This window comes from Bacillus rossius, chromosome 11, assembly GCF_032445375.1.
Source record: "Bacillus rossius redtenbacheri isolate Brsri chromosome 11, Brsri_v3, whole genome shotgun sequence".
Taxonomy (NCBI): domain Eukaryota; kingdom Metazoa; phylum Arthropoda; class Insecta; order Phasmatodea; family Bacillidae; genus Bacillus; species Bacillus rossius.
The window spans coordinates 25,368,788-25,392,153 of NC_086338.1; the positions used below are offsets into that span (position 1 = coordinate 25,368,788).

The 23,366-nt window shown below is 40.4% G+C and overlaps 1 protein-coding gene, 1 long non-coding RNA gene and 1 pseudogene across 2 annotated transcripts in view; all 3 read right to left on the reverse strand.

The window, feature by feature from the left end:
• LOC134536707 (uncharacterized) overlaps window positions 1-23,366 on the reverse strand; it is a 129,584-nt gene that overhangs the window by 85,757 nt on the left and 20,461 nt on the right. Inside the window, exon 2 of the long non-coding RNA XR_010075851.1 lies at window positions 7,282-7,395. This is a non-coding gene — a long non-coding RNA (uncharacterized LOC134536707). The remainder of the gene's footprint in view (window positions 1-7,281; window positions 7,396-23,366) is intronic.
• Window positions 1-23,366, reverse strand: part of LOC134536706 (uncharacterized) — a 40,992-nt gene that overhangs the window by 10,272 nt on the left and 7,354 nt on the right. The gene's annotated exons all lie outside the window — the stretch shown is intronic.
• On the reverse strand, window positions 2,136-2,242 carry LOC134537154 (U5 spliceosomal RNA; annotated as a pseudogene).

Sequence of the window (23,366 nt, forward strand, 5' to 3'; positions counted from 1 at the left end):
CGAGCCATGTCTCTGAAAGGAACATGACATCGGGAGCTTCCTCGCGGACAAGGTGCAGGAAGTCAGGAAGCTTGGGGAGGAGGGAGAATATGTTCCAGGTGAGGAAACTAAGGGGAGGGGTGTGGTTCATCAAAGAAACTCAAGAGCGCTTGGAGGAGCACTTCGAATCTCTCCAATGGGGTGCGGGCTTGGTGGAGTGCCGTGATGGTGCGTCGGATGAGGGGGAGGTAGTTATTGATGAGCGTCGTGAAGTCACATAACATGGTGGTCAGTGATGAGCAGTCGGTGGAGTGAGATGATGGTGCAGTGGGTGCTGGTGCGCGTGAGGTGGATGGCGGGGGCTCAGGAGCAGAGGGGGGAGGGACATTTGGTCCAGGCATATGTGGTGAGAGCGGGGAACGTGCGGTCGTCAGCCAGGGAGGGAGCGGGTTGTCATGGTGCCGGAGCAGCGGATTCGTCACTGTTGGTGGTCTGAGGGTGGCGTCGAATGTAATCTTGGATGGTCCTGCAGTCAGTCGAAGTCGCATAGTGTCCCACCCCGCAGACCTTGCATCTTTTGTGGTGGAGATGCAGTCGCACGACCAGTGGGGGCCGGCGCACTTGTAGCACGCCAGGTCCCGCTGGCACTTGGTTGAGAAGTGACCAGGTTGCTGGCAGCGATAGCACTGCGGCACCCTGCCGGAGCCGCGGTACTTCTCGACGGAGACCCGCCAGCCAGCCAGTGTAGTCAGTTTGTAGAAACGTCCCGCCTCGCCCAGTCCGGTGGTAACAAGGAACGGTTGGGTCGAGGAGTTGGGGGAGGTGCGCTACTTCAGGACAGAGAGTACTAGGAGATTCAGGTTGAGGAGTGCATCCTAGACTTCCTCAGTGGTGGTCGCAAGTGGTAGTTTCTTGAGGACAAGCCTGTCGGTCTTCTCGTCAGGTCGCAGGTGAGTGTACAGCTTGAAGCTGAGGCGAGTCAACTTGTCAAAGAGGTACTGGTGGTCACGTGCATTGGCGGTGTAAAAGGATGTTCGGTCGTTGATGGAGGAGATGGTGAGCGGTCCGGTCAGTTCGTCCTGGGGGTGGCGTGCGGTCAGGATGGGGCCGAGGATGGTCTCAGAAGACAGGCGATTGGTGGCATCCTGGGTGGTTTCGTGGTGGTGTGAGTGGTTGGCGGAAGTGGATGGTTGGGAGGTGGTGGGAGGAGGCTGAGAGGATCGGTCCGTGGTCTTGGTCTCGTCCTGCTTCATGCGTTTCGCGTGCGCGATACGTCGGCGGCGTTGTGGCAGTGGCGTCGGCGAGGCGGTCCTGCCGTCACTGTCGCAGTCTGTGTCAGGTAGTGAAGACCGAGAGCCGAAGCGGTTTGATGTCGGGACGGCGTCGTCGGAGCAGTGGATCACCTTCCTGGTTCTCTTCCCAGTTCGTGGCAGGACCACGAACCAGGAGGAGGCGGCGACGAAGTCCATGGTGGCGGTGGTCTGCGGTGGTGTGATGGTGGGCTGGTCGGTGTGCAGAGACGAAAGTGAAGAGGAGCGAGCAAGTGGTGCAGGCATGACTGGAGCGGTGCTGGAGGTCGTGGTCGTGGTGGTGGTGGTGGTCGCTGCAGGTGGTGGGGGTACTTGAAATCCCAGCAGGTGTCTTGGCTCGAAATATTCACACGCGCTCGCTGGGAGCGCAGCCCGGCCGGCACTAGGAGAGTGGGTAGGTTCCCCTCCCCAGCGCCAGCAGTGTCCGCCTCTCCAGTCGAGTTGTGTGGTGGTCGTAGTCGGTTTTCGTCATTTGTCATGACCTCAGCCGAAGGGCTCAAACCAAGGTCGCCTCCGCCCTGGTTTGACGTCTTGGGGCAGCAGTCCATTCCAGACTCCCCCCACTGCCGCCCCAATAGGCTGCGACCTGGTGGTCGATCACATGTAGTGGCCACGGCCACGGGCCTCTGACCGAAGCCACCACAGCCCAGGTTCAGTGTCGTGGGGTGGGAGTCAATTCCAGACTCCCCCCTTGGCCGCTCCTATAGGCTGTGGCTCAGTGGTGCACCTTCCCTCTTAGGATCTAGGGCACAAGCACAAGAAATCTAGGAACTACGAGTTGGGCGCTCCTGGTAGCCGGCGCTGGAACTCGCTGCTGTTGGTCTCAGCGGCTCGGCTGCTACCTATAATTTCTGCGGGAGAGAAACAGCAAATTACTGGTCAGATGCTCTGAATTCCCCGCAATCTTTAGTAAAAGGCGAAAGATTTCTGCGTATGAAGGGAAACCAGAGCACGGTTGAAAATTTGCAGATACCGACTATATAGGAAAAATGTGCGAAACACCACTAATGGTGAAAATAGTGTACGGTCGTGCAGCCTGAAGCCGCGAATAGTCCGAAAAACACCTCGTGGGACATTGCACACGATATTTTGTGAAACCCTAAGTATGTTGCGAATGGAAAAAAGTTCCCCTCTCGACTTCTGCCGTACATGTACTTCTTATTACTACGTTCTTGTTTCTTCTTATTTGTATGCACCTGGAGAACTTCTACTAACACATACATTCCTGAAGTAACACTTGAAAAACCATTTTCAGAAGTGTCTGTGCATAAAGTTTCAGTATCGCTATACACGTCCTCGTATTGAATTCGCGAGCTGCTGTAGCTGGATATCATACCCAGCTCTTCCTCACTATCAAGACCTGATGTTGGTAAATCTTCATACGTCAGTGTACCAATCTCATAATGACAGCACTTATCTGAATTGAAACATGATAGTCTTCGCAGACTAAGCCGGTTTGGATTATTGGTTGCTTTCACCTGGTGAACTTTCAGTGTGCCTTTGAAAGGCAAAACTTTCCCTTTTTTAATCACATCAGAAATCTTTGTGATCTCCGTTCGGAAACTAAAAAAAAATTTGAATCCCGGACAATTCTCTTAAAGAACATCTACCAAAGTATCTATGTTGGGCAAATCCCTTCCATGAGCCACAATCCTGTCTGCTGTGCGTTTGCACACACCTCCAATTCCATCAGGTGCGCCTTTGCCATGGCCTGCTTCCTGATAGTTCCATTTAACATTTGTAACACCTGTAAAACGATTTCCTATGTGATTGGCTAGAAACGAAAACATTGATTTGTTTCTGTACTGGCCAGATGGACTATTGCTAAGAAAATGTACCGTGTGAATACTTTCTGAAACAACAACATTCATCACCGGAAACAGATGAGCCCAAATTGCTGGAGCATTGTGTTGCAGAGAGCATGATACTGTGCAGAAACATTTTGTTTCTAGAGTTCCCAAGGACTTTCTGTAAACAACAACAGTGTGCATTGATATTTGTTGCCGTGCACCATCAAAATGGAATGATTGGATTTCTTCTGCGAACTTTAAATTATAGTTTTCACTAAAGTCGCAATGTATGATGATTTCGTGATCTGTCAAATTATCGAGAAAGCTGCTATTCGTACGTACTCACAAGAATCAGTAGTGTTGATTCCTTACCCTGTTTTGTTACTTTCATGGCTGTCTTCACTTGTTTTGTCTTCTTATCTATGTAGTGCTCTTTCCCACGTACCCACTATTGAAATTTTACTGGCTGGTTGCCTTCAAACTCATTATACATTATTCCAAATTCTAGACAGTTCTTACAGTCACACAGCAAACACTTCATTTTTGTAAGAACAGCAAAATTTTTTGATAACATCAGAAGTTGTTTGTTCAGAGATCACGCCATTTAAATGCAAAGCCTCTACAATTAGTTTCATGTTTGCATGTACAGCACATGCACATGTATCTCTTTCCTCTACCTTCAGTGGGAGCACCCTAAAAGGGCGGTTTAGACAAAAAATAAAAACTATAGCTAGCTTTTGCTTCTGGGTACTTCCTCAAAAAGTGCTGATGTAGATTCTTTAGAGTATCTGTTAGATAACGCTTTTGTTTTCTAACGTTTTTCCGTGTGATGAAATCTTTCTTGTCAGGGCATATTCTACTGCTTATATCTTCTTGAAGGAATTCTGCTATTTTTCTTCTCATGGATGTAAGCATTTTTTCTCTTTGTACTCATACTTCAAAATATTTCTTGTTTCAAAAGATGGCTTATTCCTTCCTCCTATATCTTAAAACTCTTGCGCAAGCTGATTGTAAACCGTATTTCTTCAAAATCTTTCCAGCCATAGTTTTCTTAAAAACCTGTTTCTCTTTATTAGACTTAGATCTTTGTATGTTTTTGATAAATGATCCTTTATTACTGGTACTTCACCAAAAACAACTTTACTGACTACTTCTGCCTTTTGACAACACGGCTTTGACTTTCTTAAATAATTTTTCACACGGGTTTTTGGTGTTTTCACCATGCAATATTTCTCTTTTTGTAAATGTTTGTATCGCTTCTTATATATGTCTTAGTTTTTTCTGAGAGTGCTAATCTGCTTCTTAAAAGGATTGTCTTTCTCTATGTCTTTTGATTTTATTTTTGTTACGTTACCTCTTGAAAGAATCAGATCTTGAACAGTTTTGCGGTTGAATTACATTTTCTGAATTTGGAGGTGTGTGTGCTTCTAAATATTAATTTTCCTTCACGGATTTTTTTTTTTTTAATCTTGAAATTTGTTGGTAGGCTTTCCACTGTCTTCTTTTTGCATGCTGCTCTCTAGGATTCAACTCTGTTATCGGTCTTCGTAACTTCTGCTCTTTCTGCCTCAAGGATTTTTGCCTTTCTTTTTGCAGTTGCTATTCTCTTTTCACATAATCTTCTCTGTTTCTATTTCTGCTTTCTCTCTCCTTTTCTCTCTTTCTAGACAGCCTCTCTTCATTTCCCTTCTTTGGGGCCATTATTCCAGTAACATAACAAACAAACAAAAAAAATTGTGTCAAACAATGAATAAATTAGCCAGTGTGATAACAAAAATGTTAAAAGAAGTTAAAATATGATATCAAAGGCCAGTTAAAGCCTACATAATATTTTATAGTTTTCATTGTTGCCACATAAGAATCTTGAAATGTACAAATAAAGCATTTTTTTTACATAATGCATACATCAAAATAAAACAATTTTATCTATCATTATATTTAAGGTTATTTTATCCACCCCGTGTGGCTTTAATTGAATTTTTTGATGGAAAATGTCAGTCCCATGGAAAATATGTCAGTTCCGTGTCGTCTTGCTAGGCACGGGACTGACACCACGGGACTAACAAATTTGAGGTTAAATTGGCACTGTTAATCAGAGAAATGGAATACCTAGGATATTCTTGGGTCATCTGTAGGTGTTCTTACATGGAAAGAAAAATAAATAAAACAGTGAAATTATCTTTCCATAGAAAAATTTCACAGGCAGCTTGGGACTGACCACCTTGTTAGTTACAACACAAATTCCACACACAATACCACTAACATACACACACAGGTACTCACTGAAAGAGAAATAACAACATGGCTTTCAACAAATATCTGTGGTACAAGCCTGAGCTTATGCAGATGGCTTTTAACTGCCATATATGATAAATAACTGTAACTAGACATTAGCTATGGGACTAACACAAAACACTTGGGGACAAGATTTAACTAATTAGTGAAAAAAAATTAAACATGCTGGTTCTTTTTATAGTATGGTTTGTAAATTTGTAAATATTATGAAATCAGACTAAAATTTGTAAATTTGTAACTTGAATATATATACAATAAGATGAATTTAAATAAAACCACTTCCAGAAGGGAAATTCTACGGAACTGACATTTTGACATAAAAACATTATTTTTAATTTTAAAAAATGTACTTATAAAATAAATTTAATAATGATAAGATTAATCATGGTTTTAAAATACAAATCAAAATTGAAAGAATGTTTTAGTACTTATAACAAGCACAGTATTCACCTAGGGACATTATGTGTGTCACTTTGCAAATATTCACCCAAATATTAATGTTATCATTATCAGCAGTGATCGTTACGGGGAGATTTTCATCCTTCTACCTAGGTGGTAAAAAGCAGTTCCTGTACTGTTGATCATCCACGGTTCAGCAGGCCAGTAATTCAGATAACGTGTCTAGAAATGGGTCCACATGTAAAACTGTGTAACATCTAAAGATTTGATTTAATAATAGTTAACTGTATGTTTATAAACCATCGTAAATTGATTGCTTGAATAATTTTTAAAAACGGAAAACTATAGTTCTCTTTTAACAGCCAACAATGATTTCCCTATCCTCAATTAGCTTTATACAAATAAGGCTATCATAATACTGAGTATGATTTAATTTACTGTTGCATGTATTTATTTTTTGCAACATTTACGGATAAATTAGCTTAGTCATGAACTGGAAGGAATATCTGATTCGACTTAATGTTTTCATCGGCCTGGACTGATCAAGTGTTTGGAGGAATTATAACATGACAATGTCACGTATTCCTCTCAGATAACAGGTAGGAGTGATAAAAGCTATAAAATAAAAAAAAATCCAGTCATTAAAAATGAAAGCGTGGCCGGTACTTGAAAATCTCTATACATACTACTGCATTTACTTTTCAAGATTTGTATTAGCTACTTAAACGTACGTATTATAACATAAATTAGCCTTCTGCACAACGACACTACGTAAGTAATGCTTCATTATACTTAATACCGTATATACTCGTGTATAGCGCGCCCTTTTTCCCCTCAAGTAAAGGAAAAAAATAAGGATGCGCGCTATACACGAAAAAAAAAAAAGTGAGTAGATGCGGCGGGGAGTGGAAGACGTTAACTGCCGGTGACGGGTGACGTTTCTGGCCAGCCCCCCACACATACGCACAAGCAACAAGGCCTCTCTTTCACACACACACATACACGCACGCACACAACCTGGTCTCTCTTTCACACACACACACACACACACACACACACGTGCGCACGCAAGCTCGCAGGTCTCTTGTTTATTTTTAGACCTCCCCCTCTACAGAAAGCCAACGCAGCTAGTAAAATAAAAAAGAGAGAGAGAGAATGTTGACACCAGTCCCCTCCTTCCACTTCCTTCGCTTTGTCGCAGCTGCTACCGGTGAGTCATCTAGTCCTCCGTGTCACATTCCTGCCTGCCTCCCTCCCTTCCTCCCGCCCACGTACCAGTTGTGACGATACAGCGCTTCATTATCTTCCGTCTACACAGCAGAGTTTAAGTATTTTCCTGACGCATCACCACACATCAATTTAAATTATCATTTGTTTCATACGTAATTACTTAACAGGTAGCACAAAATGTTAGTACAATTTATTTACGGGAAAAACAAATATTTTTTCTTTGGAATTTGTTGCAAAAATCGTGGTGCGCGCTATACACGAGTAAATACGGTACTTACCAATACAGTAGAAAAGACACTGCTCTAAACATAGATAATTTTTTTTTCAGTCTTCTCAATGCCTGTTTAAGGGTTGCACCTCCCGTGCAGTACCCGACACTTCTTTTCCATTTCCTGTAAAAGTTATTGAACATTGTAAATGTGGTATACAACAAACCAATTAAAACTCATTACTAATGACTTAGTGCTTGTTGCACATTGCCTGCAGTTGATCGTCTGCCATATTGTACATTTTTAATTGATTGGAATCTACTGTAAAGGATGTAGTACAATATTACAATTATTTTACAAGTTAACTTAGTAAATATAATTATTAATAGCATAGACAATTCAGCTAGACCATAGAGTTACAAAAGCTAAACCCATGGCACATACTGTTATGGTTCAAAGGCTGGAGTTGCCGCTTTTATCCCCGTCTGCAATCCTTCTTAAACGGTTTTGCATCCTTTGACGTGTAGCGTCCTAGTAAAGATAATCCGCACTGCAGCCTGGGAACTTGCAGAGTTCTCCACAAGGCACAGCGAGATCGGTGACAAGGAGCCAGGGAAGGAGGGTAGCGTGGCCAGGTAGCTAATCCTCTGAGGTATGCAGTGGACCAGATGACAGCTCAAAGGCCCAATGGTCCTCCTCGCATGGCTGTGCCCCCACTTTCTCCATAACAATATGTACCTTAGTTTATGTGAACATTATTGTAATCTAATAATGAAAGCTCATACTATAGAAAGCCAGGGCACAGCAAGTGGGGAAGCAAGAGTGGCCGCTGCCTTATTTCCTGAATTGATACTTCAAATAAACGAGGAAAAGTATATACAACAAACATCTTAGGTTTTTAAAGACGGTGGTATCTGGTATTTCTGCAATTTAAAGAGACTTATCGGTAAATAGAGACTGCGTAATCTGTGAGAAGCATTTCATTCCTGTTAAGGTGATAAACCTAGCAAAAATATGAAAGAGGTTGAATTACTCTTATCTCATTTTGAGTTGGGAATGCCCTTCATGCTATGTATCATTTGAATTTGCATTTTATGGGCAGAAACTCACAAGGTGCCAACATGGAAAAGCACATAATTCTGACTGAGAAGGCCTACTATAAGACACAAACCAGGGGCGTACACAAAGAGAAAAAAAAAAAATTGAAAGCAAACCGCGGGCAAAGTAGGATAGCAGCGATGCAAATAAGTGCTGCTTGCCGTGAAGTGCTTGTCATGCACTTATAAGTGTATGCTATTGCACATTCTAAATATCTGTGATATTAACTGCATTTGATTAATTACTTAAGTATTATTCTATCACACCCCAAATGGTATTCTGCTAATGACCTGACACACGCTAATCAAAATATTTCATCACTTGTAAGTTGTTGTAAAGCTATCTATAATATTTGCAGCCCTTTATAATCTACTATTGTGTTGGTCCAATAATATAACTGGTACTGTCGTCAATAAATACTCTTCTAAGTTACTTCGCATCTACACAGAAAGGAAACTAACATATATATTTAATTTGATAAAATATTTTTGGTTTTCATTACGTAGTTCTTAGTTAAGTAGGCATAGATTTTCCATGTTATTATTATTACAGCAAATTTCCCTGTCTCATTGGTTTATCTGGTGGTATAAAAACTAGGCCTATATCATCATACACAGCATTATCACAACACATTTGTTATTTGTTGTGATCTATCTGATATAGTTGTTACATGTATTGTAACTTAAGCATGTATATTCTTGATTGTTCAAATTAAATATAAAATAGTAACTATCACTTACATTTAATTAATATTAAAAAAAATATATCTAAATTATCAGCAGTATAATATATATTCGAAAGTTACAACGTTGAAAGATTTAAAACAATAAGATACTATAAAGTTCAATTATTAGCTTATTTTGTACGCCATACTGCAAGTATTCAATGCACGCAGTTGTTGCTAAGCATACACAGAAAATCTGTCGACCGATTAAGAAAAAGTGGACAGTACATAATGTAAAGAAAACATAAGAGCAATCGCTGAATGTAGTTGGTATGTGCACAATACTCAGTTTAATTGCAGTGAATTGTTAAAAATTTAGTAAATTTCAGGGAGCAAGGGTGTTTATTAATGTAAATTTTAAAATAGTTTTCCTTAAATAATTAAATTAACATATAATGTGATAAGGTTTGTAAAAAAATGTTTTTTTATCCTTTTATAATAGTGTTTTGTTTGTATTTTTTCTACAAATAATTCTAATGTTTTTGTGTCTGCTAGTATAATGTCTCTTCAGAATCCTTGCACCATCTTGTTTCTAGTTTTGCTGTTTGTATATACCATACAGTACTTTACCAAGGATACTTACCTAAGGATCCTTAAGCTGGGTTTACGATTGATTTCATTAAGAATTATAACTTAACATCGAGCACACAATTAAGTCAAAACTAGATTTTCCAGTTTATGATTGACATAGAAGTCGTTAATTCTAACCAATCACAGCACAAAACACATGGTCGGCCATTGTTCGAAACGGAGAAGCAGGTTTGAAATAGGTTATTGACAAATGGGATATCTATTTTTCGAAATGGATGATGATTACAAATGACAAATATACGAATTCTAACCCAAAATACTGCCTCGCTCGGTCCAATAATAAGACATAAACTTCCGGTTGAAAGGTTCCGGTTTGTTGTGATTGGTCGCTTCCCTTAAAGGTGGGTTTACGATTGAAAATTAAGAATTAAGACTTAAGACTTAGTCGTGTACTTACCATATGACTCTATGTAAACTAGTGGAATCGTTTATGATTGTCGTGTGTGAATTTTGACGGGTCGTGTGCGAACCATATGATGACTTGACTTAACAGAAATGGTTATATTTTATATTTTTCATTAAGACTTAAGGGAAGCCTTGAGTTCTCAGACTTCAGTAGTGCTGTCGGAATTCCTCCTTGAACTGCTGGTATGATGTTATAGTGGTTTTCAGCATTTCATACCAGTATAAAGCACGGCTTTTGAGCACAGTGATTAAGAATTTCAGTTTCTCTGCATTGCTCAGTCCAAATGTCTTTGAATGCTCTTCGAATTGCTTCAAGAAAAGCATAGTGTTTTCCATCGCTCGAAGAGACGGTTGGCATTAACGCACTCAATGCAAGTTGTGCTCGTGTCGGTGTAGGCAGTGATTCCTCCTGTATGCTAGCACCTCTAGAGACATGTACTGGCATGTCTACATGCTGGGTGGGATGTCAATGAAACACGTTTACAGCTAGCTGCTGGAATCACTGCTCCAGCTCCCTCACCATTTGCTGGCACAGTTGCGCCACACGAGGACCAGATGTTTTCTCTACTGCATCTGTGCAGTCATTGCTTATTACCATATTGGCCCGAAAATAGGCCGACCTTTTTTGTCAGTTTTGTCAACCTTGAAATCTAGAGTCGGCCTATAATGGGGCACTAGCCAAAATAGTATAATTAAACACATACAATTCAAGGAGAATCACTTATGGCATAAAAATGTTATATATTGTCAAATGTATACAATTGATTGACCTAAAATTACGTTGTACTTACGTGGAATTAGTAATTTTTCCAACTTAGAAATTTAGTAAACACACTTAACCCTAATAACGTATCATATTTTAAGTTAAGTAAACAGATGTGGTCACTTGTAGCACATAGCTTTTAAAAGCTCGGTCTGGTTATTTTTTAACTGTATTTAACAAGCTGCGGTAAATTTATTTGCTTGTAAAATGTGGTATTTACAGTAAACAATTAGTAAAAACAGCAACTTTGCCGTAAGGTTAATTACCGTAGTATGCTTTATTTACTCTTCTACCACAGGAAAATCAAAAAAGGTAAATGGCACCAGTGTTTGCAACTTGTAGTTGCAACACGAATAGACAAATACCGGTACATACCAACAGTAACAAGAAAAAAACCTATTTGCAATATTGGCTGTTTTATGGTTGATTCATACACGTTTTACATAAACCATTTTGTTTTTTTTTACGTCAAAATTAAACGTACCGGTAAATGTTTTTACGTCACAATTTCTATGAACTTAGAAAATGTAGCCATTGCCATATAAAATGTTGGCACCACTACAAAAGAATGTGAAGATAAACGGAAACACAGCTCTGGATCCAGCTCTTTGAACATGTATCCCGGATCTGTATTTGAAGCACCCATTGGGTCTAGACTCTACGGAGTACCGTGCACAAAGCCATTGTTCGTTCGTAACGGCTGATCACGTAAAGGTTAAAGCTTCAACTAGCAGGGGAATTAGGCGTAGTTTTTCTGCCAATTTCAAAGTTAGTGTAAAAAGATATGCAGAAACCACAAGTAAAGTGGAAGCTGGGCGGAAATATGGTGTTGGCGAGAAGAATGTGCGTCGCTGGCGGGCTCAAGCAAATAAATTGAAAAATGCAGTTTTAACGAGAAAAGCGTTCCGAGGACCCAAAAGTGGAAGAAATCCAGAAATCGATAAACAAGTCCTAGATTTCATCAAAGAAAAACGGAGTGAAGGTCTTCAGATTAGCAGAGAGATAATTCAGATCAAGGCACTGGAAATAGCCAATCAATTAAATGTGCCATGAAGGGAATTCTAGGCAAGTATTGGTTGGTGCAGAAGATTTATGCGAAGAAGTGGTCTCTCGCTTAGAAGAACATCTCTGGCTCAACATCTGCCATCACATTTCCATGAAAAGCTGTTGGCTTACCAGCAACATGTTTTAAGCCTACGGAAAACACATGATTACCTCCTTGGCCAGATTGGCAACGCCAATGAAACGCCTGTTAACTTCGACATGCCTAGCAACACTATTGTCAAAGCAAAAGGTGCAAATCTGTGTTGCTAAAAACTTCTGGCAACGAAAAGATGCGCATCACTGCAATGTTAGGTGTAACTGCAGACGGACGCAAACTACCTCAATACATCATCTTGAGGCGCAAAACTTGCCGAAAGAAAAATTCCTGCCTGGCATAGTTGTGAGGTGTCATGAAAATGGTTGGATGACCAGTCAATTAATGCTTGATTGGTTGTCTGTAGTGTGGAATAGGCGACCAGGGGCTGCTCTCAGAAAGCGAGGATTCCTTTCGTTGGATGCATTTAGGGGTACCTCACACCAGAATTTAAAAAGGTCGCAGAATGTAATACTGACCTCGTGGTAATTCCTGGGGGAATGACATCGCAGTTACAGGTACTCGATGTAGTAGTGAACAAGCCTTTCAAGGATAATCTAAGGAGGCAATATTCAGACTGGTTACTGCAGGGGGATCATTCACTTACTCCAGGGGGAAAGATCAAGAAGCCATCTGTGAGTCAGATTTGTAAGTGGATTATGGCAGCCTGGGACAAAATATCTCCAGAGTCAATTGTGCATGGTTTTAAAAAGTGCTGCCTTTCCAGCTCCATGGATGGTTTGGAAGATGACGTTTTGTGGGAAGATGGTGGTAGGAAATCTGATAGTAGTGATAGTGATGAAAGCAATGAAACTGATGAGACAACGGACAGTGAATAAAAAGTCATTGAAAGTCAATGCTTCAGTCATGTGCTTTGTGTTCATTGTGTAATTTGTAATTTCTATATTTTAATACTAGGCCCATGCCTATTTAAATATGAACTATCAAATATTTTGGTAAGTAAGAATAACACATTTTGTCAGTTCAATAAATACTGACTTAGTTGAAGTGTTACTGTGGTAATATGCTGCTGATAATCATTTTAGTTAGTTAAAATTTATTTTTCCCTGATTTTGAGTGTGCTGTAGAAGGGGTCGGCCTATTTTCGAACCAATACGGTACATATAATCGGCCGTTCAGAGTCGCGGTAGCTTCTTCTACCTGCTCTAGGCGAACATGTAGCTGCCCTGTCTGCTCGATCAGTTCTCCCTTCAATACTACAGGGTTGTGAGAACACTGCTCCTGGATATGCTGTCGTTTCTCTCTAGCCGCCACCAGCAATGTTTTTGTTCTTGACTCTCGTCCATTCTTGAGTGTCCCTGTGTTAACTGATTTGCCATTTTGTCCAACGCGACATTCTGTTCTGCAATACTAACTTCTATGCCATCCTCCAGTCCATGGAAATCTGTGTGCAGGATTTCCATTTCAGACTGCATGTTGCTGATGTTAGACTTTACCTTGTTGATGTAAGACTTTACTTGGTTGATGTCAGCCTTAAGATCAGACTGTCCTTAATTAATTTTAACCAACATTTGTTGTAGCCACTCCATACTAAAACTTGCAGGTGTAGGTACATTTGCTGTACTCACAATAGGAATACTGGTAGGCTGAACTACCCTGCATTAATCTAAGATGCATTAGTTTGTAATGTTTTGTGCACACCACCAGTTGCACTGCCTAGGTTAGAAGTGGGCAACACTACTAATACTGTCCGGACCAAACGTTGTGATAGCTGGCAGCGCGGGGGTGAAGGGGCAAGGGGGTGAAGGGGCAAGGCAGCGGAGGGGCAGGCGATGCACGCGGAGGTCGGTACGTGTAGCGTTCAGCATGAAAACATTGCTACGTGACCAACTCGCAGCGCGTGTTACGAGACGTACGGAAATGGACGAACGTGGACGCTGCCGACGGCCTCATAAAGTTATTCATAGTCGAGAAAGAGACATTATTGCTAAAGTAGTGAGTTGTTGTGATAGTGAATCAGAAAATAAATGTCTCGCAGCACCAATTCTGAAGGTAAATAGCAGCGATATATACAGGTGTGAGTGAGTCCAGCATAATGAGGATAAGGAAATGGAGCAGACAACATCCAAATGACCCTCAGAGAACACCAGGGAAAAAACGGCGAGCAATGTTGTTTACTCCATTTGGTGACAAAGTGATATGTTTTAAAATCGAATGTTTCCGGGTTGAATTATAAAATTAAAGGGAGCTGGTATCGTCAAACCTAGTAATAAATTGTTTAATGAATATCGTATGTACAATGTACCCGACTTGTTTTCAAAGCAAAACATTTTAAATAATTGTATTTTTCGCCTAAATTATATAATTATGATGTGAAATTCCAGTGTACATGGTACAAACAATGTTCAACGTTTCTATTATGCGGTTTTATGATATTCGCGTCCGTACTGGAATGTAAAAGTACAAATCACAAAAGCAGCATAGATAGAAATTCAATGGCCGTAAATGCATAGTTGAGTGAAAGTTGTGCAATCACTAAGTAATTTAAAGCTTGTTTTAAAATCTCAGTTTTGTGTTTGTTTCGTGTTGTTAAGTATTTATTGTTAGGGTAAAAGCACCAACTATCGGCCCCACACCCCATATTGGTGTTTTGAAATACAACACAAATAATAATATAAATAATTTTCTTAACACTGCGGACTAATTCATGCAGGCACGTTAGTTATTCTGTTTCGGCATAAATTACAGCGGCCGTATCGACCGTGTTATGACGAATTTGTGGGATATCATTTATGCCAGTGAGAAAGTAATAGTATTTAAGTAGATAAACACATGTGTTTGCATTTTCATGTAAATTAAGTCTACCTTAGAAATGCTCGTACAAATGACCTTAACAATCGCAAATATTCTTTATTGTTTAATGAAATTGTAGTTCAACCTAACGGTTTCTTTTTCAATTCTATGCTACGCCTTTTTGTCTAACGAGAAATACGATACTGAAAAGTGAAATATACCCCTTTACTTTTTGCAGGCCGAAGAAAATTCGTAAGATCGTTGTTGACAGTATGTGGCACCACTACCAAAAGAGTATTATATTTTCATGTAATTCATTTTGTTAAAGTTATACTTGTGCCGAGGTATATTAAAAATACTTTTTTTCCCCCTGCAGTAAACTTCATTTGCTAAATTTATTTGCGTGTAACATATTTATCTCATTACACATTCCTTGATGTTGATACCGACTCAGATCTATATTTAACCTTGTTTTTCAGCTAACAACATTTGGAGACATGATTATTGGATAAAATATCTGTCGAGGTGAAATTCAGACTACTGGTAACGTGTGCATTGCATTCATATGGGTTGATTACATTGCCGTCTTTGGGTTGCTAATATCAGTCACACCATCGGTTTTACAGTAAAGAAATGATATGGGCCTAAGGTGTCATGATAAGGACAAGTGAACCCCAAAGCGTTGTGGCCTGGGGAGCGATGAGAAAGCGATACACGCATATGTTTTTGTAACAGACACAACACGTCCGAGCCGTGCCGTGCCGAATGTGCGCCGCGTGTGACCGGGCCGTGCCGGACTGTGCCGACATTACGCGCCTACAGCACTAGGGAGTCCAGCTACCACAACGTTTGGTCCGGACAGTAGTTGGATATAGGAATTGGCATGTGAGGCAGATATGCAGAGGTATTATTGGTTACTCCTACCCATGACTGTGTAGCTAACAATTGATCGTCATTAGAAGTATTTTACATCATGTTTATATCCTCAGAGTGCACTGTTAATGTGTCACTTCCTGAACCTGAAGAATGTGCCTCAGCCTCTATATTTTCATCATCAGAAACATCTGAGCAGTTCCTGTGACTGTATGTTACTGCATTGTGTCGTGACATGATGTAGTATTACAAGTGACAAGTACACAACTACACAAAATCACAAAGTCAATTTTACTTAACTACTAAGACCCAACTTGAGATACTGTAGTATAGATTGATTAGCGAGTGGGTTTTCCGAGGTTGGCGAGACTGAGTCTGGGAAGATGGCAGACAAGCGCAGTACATAACATTGGCGACGAGGTGGTTTTTTTTAATAAGTTCTTGGTTTCTCGGAATAATGGCTTCGTTTGGACGTATGGACGAGTTCGAGGAATGTTCAGATACTATAGGGACGTATTTGAAGAGGTTACGGCACTACTTTGACGCGAATTCGGTGCCAGAGAGGAAACAGGTGGCGGTGTTGTTGTCTGTGATCGGGAAGACGACGTTCTGGGTTTTGTGTGATTTGGTGTCTCCAAGTGAACCGGGAGATAAGTCGTTCGTAGAGCTAGAAGAAATATTGAAAACTCATTATAGCCCAAAGACGCTCATGATTGCAGAACGGTTCAAATTCCATGGGCGTATTCAAAAAGGAAATGAATCGATATCCGAGTTCTCAGTAGCCATTAAGCAATTAGCACAAACATGCAATTTTGGTGCGTTTTTGCCGGAGGCTTTGCGGGACCAATTTGTTAGCGGCCTGCGCAGTTCAAATATCCAACAAAAGTTAATTGAAGCGGAATACACGCTGGACCAGGCCTATGCATTGGCAACGACACTAGAGCAAGCGGAAAAACAACAGCAACTGTTCCATGTTTCTCAAAATCACAATATAAATTCCGGGCCTCAGGCATCGTCGGAAGAAGTGTATAAAGTGCGGGTGCAACAAAAACATCAGCCAGGGACGGGAGCATCTGGAACTAGTGTTGGTCAACGGGAATGCTATCGGTGTGGTAGTAGGGAGCATATAGCGGTAGCGTGCCCATACTCACAATACAAGTGCCACACCTGTTCAAAGGTAGGACATTTGGCTAAGAAATGTCGCAAGCAGAAGGTGGCAGCTGTGTGGGGGGTGGCAAACCAAGACTCAAGAGTACCCGTTGAGGGGAACAGAGGGGATGATGGCCATAGCAATGAAGTGGTGGAGTTGTTTAACATACAGCACCCGGAGGGCGTGGCTTCAGTGGGGTACCAGGTACTGGTTAGGGTGGAAGGTAAACCACTGGTGATGCAAGTGGATACCGGATCGGCAGTAACGTTGGTGTCAAATGAAACATACTTAGCAAAATAGCCAAACTTGCAGTTAAGTAAATCGAAGGTCAAGCTGCGGACATATTTTGGGGATGACCTACCAGTGAAAGGGGGGGCTCAAGTGGAAGTTGAATATAAGGAACAGAGGAGCCGACTTCAGCTATTAGTGGTGGACTCGGGTCAACAGCGGCTTCCATCACTATTGGGAAGGGATTGGCTCTGTCATATTCAGTTGGACTGGAACGGTATTTGTGCAGCGAGTGTTAGCCAGAGACATCTGGGGCGGGTACAGAAGGAAGTGCTAAGGGGGCTGCTGGATAAGTATGCGGGAATATTTAGTGGGGCGTTTGGAGAAATTAAAAATTATGTGGCTAATTTTACACTCAAGGAGGGGGCCTCACCAGTTTTCCTCAAGGCAAGGACTGTACCATTTGCACTTCGAGACAAGGTGGACAAGGAGCTGCAGAATTTGGAGAAACAGCACATATTGGAAAAAGTGGAATACAGCAGCTGGGCGAGCCCACTGGTCATTGTCCCAAAGGGCGAGGTAAGAGTTTGTGCAGATTTTAAGGGGACGGTGAACCCTAGAATTGAACTATAATGCCAGCCACTCCCAGGCATTGATGATGTGTTTGCATCCGTAGCTAATGGTAGGGTGTTTAGTGTACTGGATTTGTCTAATGCATACCAGCAGTTGGTTGTGGGGAAGGAATCACAGGAATTGGTGACAGTGAACACCCATAGGGGCCTCTATAGATATCGTAGGATGCCGTTCGGCTTGTCGAGTGCTCCTGGTATATTTCAAGCGGTGATAGAGCAGATGTTACAGGGTATTCCAGGAGTGGTGGCGTATCTCGATGACATTCTGATTACGGGGGGTTCAGTGGAGGAGGGGTTGGAGAGACGAGAAGCAATGTTGGCGAGGTTGCAAGTACAGGGTGTACAGGTTAAGAAACAAAAATGCCATTTCTTGAAGGAAGAAGTTTAATTTTTGGGGTATGCTATAAGTAGGGAAGGTATTTGGCCGGCGGACGATCTACAAGAGGCAATTCAAAAGGCACCGGTACCTACCACGGTGACACAGTTGAAGGCGTATTTAGGCTTAATCAATTTCTATATATTTGTTTTAGGGAATGTCAGGCAAGCTGAAACCGCTGTACAATTTATTGGCAGAAGGAGCAGCATGGACATGGGATGCCAACTGTCAACAAATTTTTGAGGAAAGTAAGGAATGGATACTTCAGGCTCCAGTGTTAGTGCCCTTTGACCCACAGAAACCACTAATTGTAGCTAGTGATGCCTCACAATATGGAGTGGGTGCAGTATTGTCACACAGGATGCCAGATGGCACAGAACGGCCCATTTGCTTTGCGTCTAAAACCCTGTCCAAGGCGGAGCAGGGTTATTGCCAATTGCAGGAGGCGTTTAGCATCATCTTTGCAGTACAGAAGTTCCACAAATACTTATATGGTCACCATTTCACGCTGTATACGGATCATCACCCATTGACGATTTTTGGATCAAAGAAGGCAGTTCCATCTTTGACCACAGCCCGGTTACAGAGGTGGGCTCTTCTCCTGACGACCTATAACTATTCAATAGAATACAAAAAAGGAGAAGACATGGGTAATGCAGACGCTTTGTCAAGGTTACCACTGGCCTATGAGCAGTCAGTGGAACAAACATTTTTCCTGGTGCAACAGGACATCCCAATCAAAGCGGAGGAGATTGCGAAGGAAACGGAAAAGGATGAAGTCTTGAAAAGGGTAAAAAACTATACTATGTATGGATGGCCACAGCATAATGGGGTAGCAAGTATGAAACCTTATGTCACCAGAAGGGATGAGTTAGCGATAGAAGATAATTGTATTATGTGGGTGGACAGGGTTGTGGTTCCACAAGTATTGAGAGAAACAGTGTTGCAGATGTTGCACGAGGGTCATCCGGGAGTAGTGCAGATGAAGATGCTGGCTAGGAGTTATGTTTGGTGGCCAGGTATGGATAACAAGATTGAGGATACGGTAAAGAAATGCACAGCCTGCCAACTAACTAGGCATAGCATACCACAGAAGTCTTGGGTGCCGTGGCCGGAAGCTTGTCGAGTGGGGGAACGAGTGCATGTGGACTTTGCTGAAAGGGAGGGGAAAAGGTTGTTGCTCTTGGTTGATGCCTATTCTAAGTGGGTGGAAGTATGGCCAATGCAGAGCATGGTGGCAGAGAAAACGATTGAAAAGTTGCGAACGGCTTTTGCAGCATATGGCTTGCCGGAAAGCCTGGTGGCGGATAATGGGCCTAAGTTTCACTTGGAGGAATTTCAGCAGTTTTGCAAGGCAAATGCCATCAACCTGCAGTTGACACCACCGTTTCACCCCCAATCCAATGGAGCAGCGGAGAAAACAGTGCAGTCAGTAAAAACAGCCCTTCTGAAGCAAGCAGTGGAGAATGGTCTAACGGGAGGGACACTCTCCCTGCAGCATACATAGGATAAGTGGTTATTTGCATATCGCAACACACCTCACACCACAACGGGGAAGACCCCAGCGGAAATGTTCTTAAAAAGGAAGCCTCGTACACAATTGTTGTTGGTGAAACCAAACTTGCCGGGATATCATAAAAAGCCAAGTTGGTCGAGAGGAGGGCCAGGACTCAGGTTTAGTGTACACGATCAGGTGTGGGTAAAGTGCGTCAGAAGAGAACAGACTCGGTGGATACTGGGAAGGATTGTAGAGGTGGTGAGCATGGTTACATATAGAGTCAAAGTAGGGGAAATAATAAGATTTTGCCATTAGGATCACTTAAGGAGGAGTCATTTGCAAGAGGAGATACAATTCCGGAGCTGGAAGGGGGCAGCAGGGGCAGTGAGTGGTACCGGACCGAGGAAAATCCAGAGGGAGGAGACATCGGAAGTGGGGGCAGCATCTCCGCCAGGGGAACCAACGACAACGAGAGCAGCAGCAGCAGCAGCAGCAGCAGCAGAAGGAGAAGTGGAGAACCGGATAGAAGAAGGACCAAGCGAAGCTCTGAGCACAGTAGAAGATAGTGAAGGGGAAGAGTTTAGGGGCTTCGGTGAATAAATGGCAGTTTTACAATTTTCATTACACTATAGTATGAGTATTGATAACTAAAAATAACAAAAATATGTGGATTATATTCTTTCAATAGTAGAAAAATATGGCAAATTAAAAATATCAATTTTACACAAGAAAAATCATACAGTAAAAGAAACAGTAAATTGATCGATCACTGGTTTGAATAAATAATTAAAATTTAAAAACAATACAGCTTAGAAGAACTGTACACCTTTTTTGCTACTGATATGGACATTTATGCAGGGCACTTATAAAACACAACAGTTCAGTTTTCAGATTCTACACTATCACTGACATGAAAGTACACAAAGTTAGATCAATGTATGTCTTTGAAATGGTATCAATATGAAGAGGAGAGGGGGGGCACATTTCAACGGCTTGAATTTTATGCCAATAAACCTGGTTTTAATTGGTTAATAAGAAACCAATCAAGTTCCACAACAGAACAGTAAGCAATGGATTTCCTTCCCTTTCTTTTCATAAGTGCTATGTGATTCAGTAAACACATTTTACAGTCTTTACTTTGATGGAGGTAAGTAGGATTTATTTACCCAATTAAATAAGAAATTCTGCATCTAAAAATAATATGAACATATTTAAAAACAGTTTCTAAAAGTAGTAACATTACTATAACTTCAATGTTGTTAATGGGGCAGATATCATTATCTTTGAAAGATTTGTGAAATGGGAGTGCATGACTTGATGTAAGCTTTTCGACATACGCCATTGCTTAGCATATGTATGTCTGTAGAAGAAAACTACAAAAAAACACAAATGATAAAAAACACAAATATTAAGCAAAAAATTGCTGTTGTCAGGATTCAACGCCACACAAAACTCCACAACAGGAATATGGCCAACAAACAAAGAAAAACAAAGAAATATGGACTAACAGAACAAAAAAAAAAAACCACAAATGATGACAGCACATAAATACCGAACCCAAAACATTCAGCACAACAGTTGAAACGAGACAAAAACACAGCAAAACGAAAAGACAAAACAAACACAATAGTTTTCCAAAAACAAAAAAAAAATTCCAAAACCCCACCCCCCACAAATGATTACAGCACAAAAATATTGAACCCAAAAAAATTCAGCACAACAGTCAAAACTAGACAAAAACACGACCAAACGAAAAGACAAAACAAACACAAAAGTTTTCTAAAACAGAAACAAGCAGATATCATAGTTGAAATGTACCCCTGTACATGTAAATGGTTCATTTAAGCAATAACATAGGGCTGTTACATCTTTTTTGTAAGTGCAATATGCTTAAGCCCATAATAAAATGGCTAAGTCAAATGCTATGCCTAAAATAAGTTAACTACGTATCATTAAAATATTAGACATGTGTATGTAATGTTAATACTTTTACTTATAATAAAATATCAAAATTTAGGTTAAAAATTGATGGATTATCTGTGTATTTACATTATAACTAAATTAACAATTTAAATTTAAACTGAAAATTGCAGAAAATGATGGTCTGTTATCAATCCCAGCAAAGGCAAAACCGTAACCATTCATAACCGAGCTGCTTTGACGGACATAGCATTTACTCCTAAAACATCAAAGCAGCTTTTAAAGCAACAGATCTATATTGGCCAGTGTCTCGTCTGGTGTTTACAGAGGAAGATTTTGAAGCCTCACATGTCACTAGTGCACCTATCAGTAACACAACAGTAACATATACAACATAATTCATCAACCCCTTCTGTTGATCTTTCACCTTTTGTATTGAGTTGTACAACTGAAAATAAAACCAAACACAAGCAGACAATTCTGCTGTTTTAAACTGCACACCAGAAAAATCAAACAATGTGAAAGAAATATAAGTAGGCCTGAAGGAATTCTGACACCTGAAGATGTTTGGCCTTTTCCAAAAGCAGAACCAAAAAGAAGAATTGGAAGAAACAAGAAAGAAAAAGAAGTCATCAATACTTACTGGGGAAAAAAAAAAAAAGTTGAAGAGGAAAACTCAAAAGGTTAGAAAAGATGTCAAAATTAGGCACAAAGAAAATGAAATTAGAGAAAATAATCAAAACTGTAAAACACAATCCTGCAAGAAAATGTTTCAATAATAAATCTTCTGATAGTGAAGGTATTGAAATCCTTTTGCAAGAGGAGTCTGATTGTAAAGATATAGATCAACTTTTGATTTCCACATCAGAGTTTGAAGAAAATGTAGATTTGGAAAATAACGATATAGTAATCCAAATAAATGATTTTGTGCTAGTTCAGTTTGCAGGAAAGAAGTTCAAAGTCCTATTTGTAGGATAAGTAGACGACCAAGAAAAAAACAATTACAAAGTTGGATTCACACAAAGGAATGAAGATTTGTGGAAATTAACCCCCCCAAAAAATACAATATATCAGCACTGTGACAGAAGTGACATTATGATGAAACTATCGCAGCCAATCATGAGTGGAGGAACATTTCAAGCCATTTCTTCTATGGCATTTGGTGTTAACTTACCTCCAGTTAAAATGAAAACAATGTAAAACATAAATATTACGCTTTAAGTGAATAAGATGATTTAACCATATCTATTATTTTTGTTAATTTTGTTGTATTTGTATATTTTTATACATATTATATATTAGCTTATTTGAATTATTCTAATCCATTTTTAATTGATTTGAAAGTAAATATATATATATTTATTTATTTGTGAAAAGTACCCCACCACCAGTTGAAATGTGCCCCATGGCTTCGTGAAACTATAATGGTGTGCTTTTGCGCACCTATCTCTGTCTCTGTCTAACAACTTGTGACGTCACTTTAGAGGGACTTGTTTAGTTGGTATAGCAAAATGTTTAGTAAACTGTGTTCACGTACTTTTCAAACTGCGAATATTAAAAGAACATACAAGTGTATGATGTGGTTTTAAAATAAAGATGAAGAACCATTTTTCACTTATAATATTAGTTCTTCAAGAAAATATATGTTTAAATGTTTTTCCCCCCGTTTTTGTTTCTTCATCCGCCAGACTCCTTGGTTGCAAATGGACGAGAACTTAGAGTGTCAGTTTGTAGCATAGATAAAAATATTGTTTTTTTTTAATAACAAGTAGTTATAAAAATGCTTAAAATTTGGTTTACTAGGTGAAGAGAGAAATATAAACATGTTGATATTTTCATGCAGTCACATTGGACTGATACGTTTATAGTTTTTTTTATTATACCTACTGCAAATGTGTGAAGCTACAGGCTTTTCTTTAGAAAAAAAAGTAAAAGGACTAAACATTTTGGTTAGCTCGGTAATATTCTTACGTCACACCTTCTCTGTAAATAAAATATACAGAT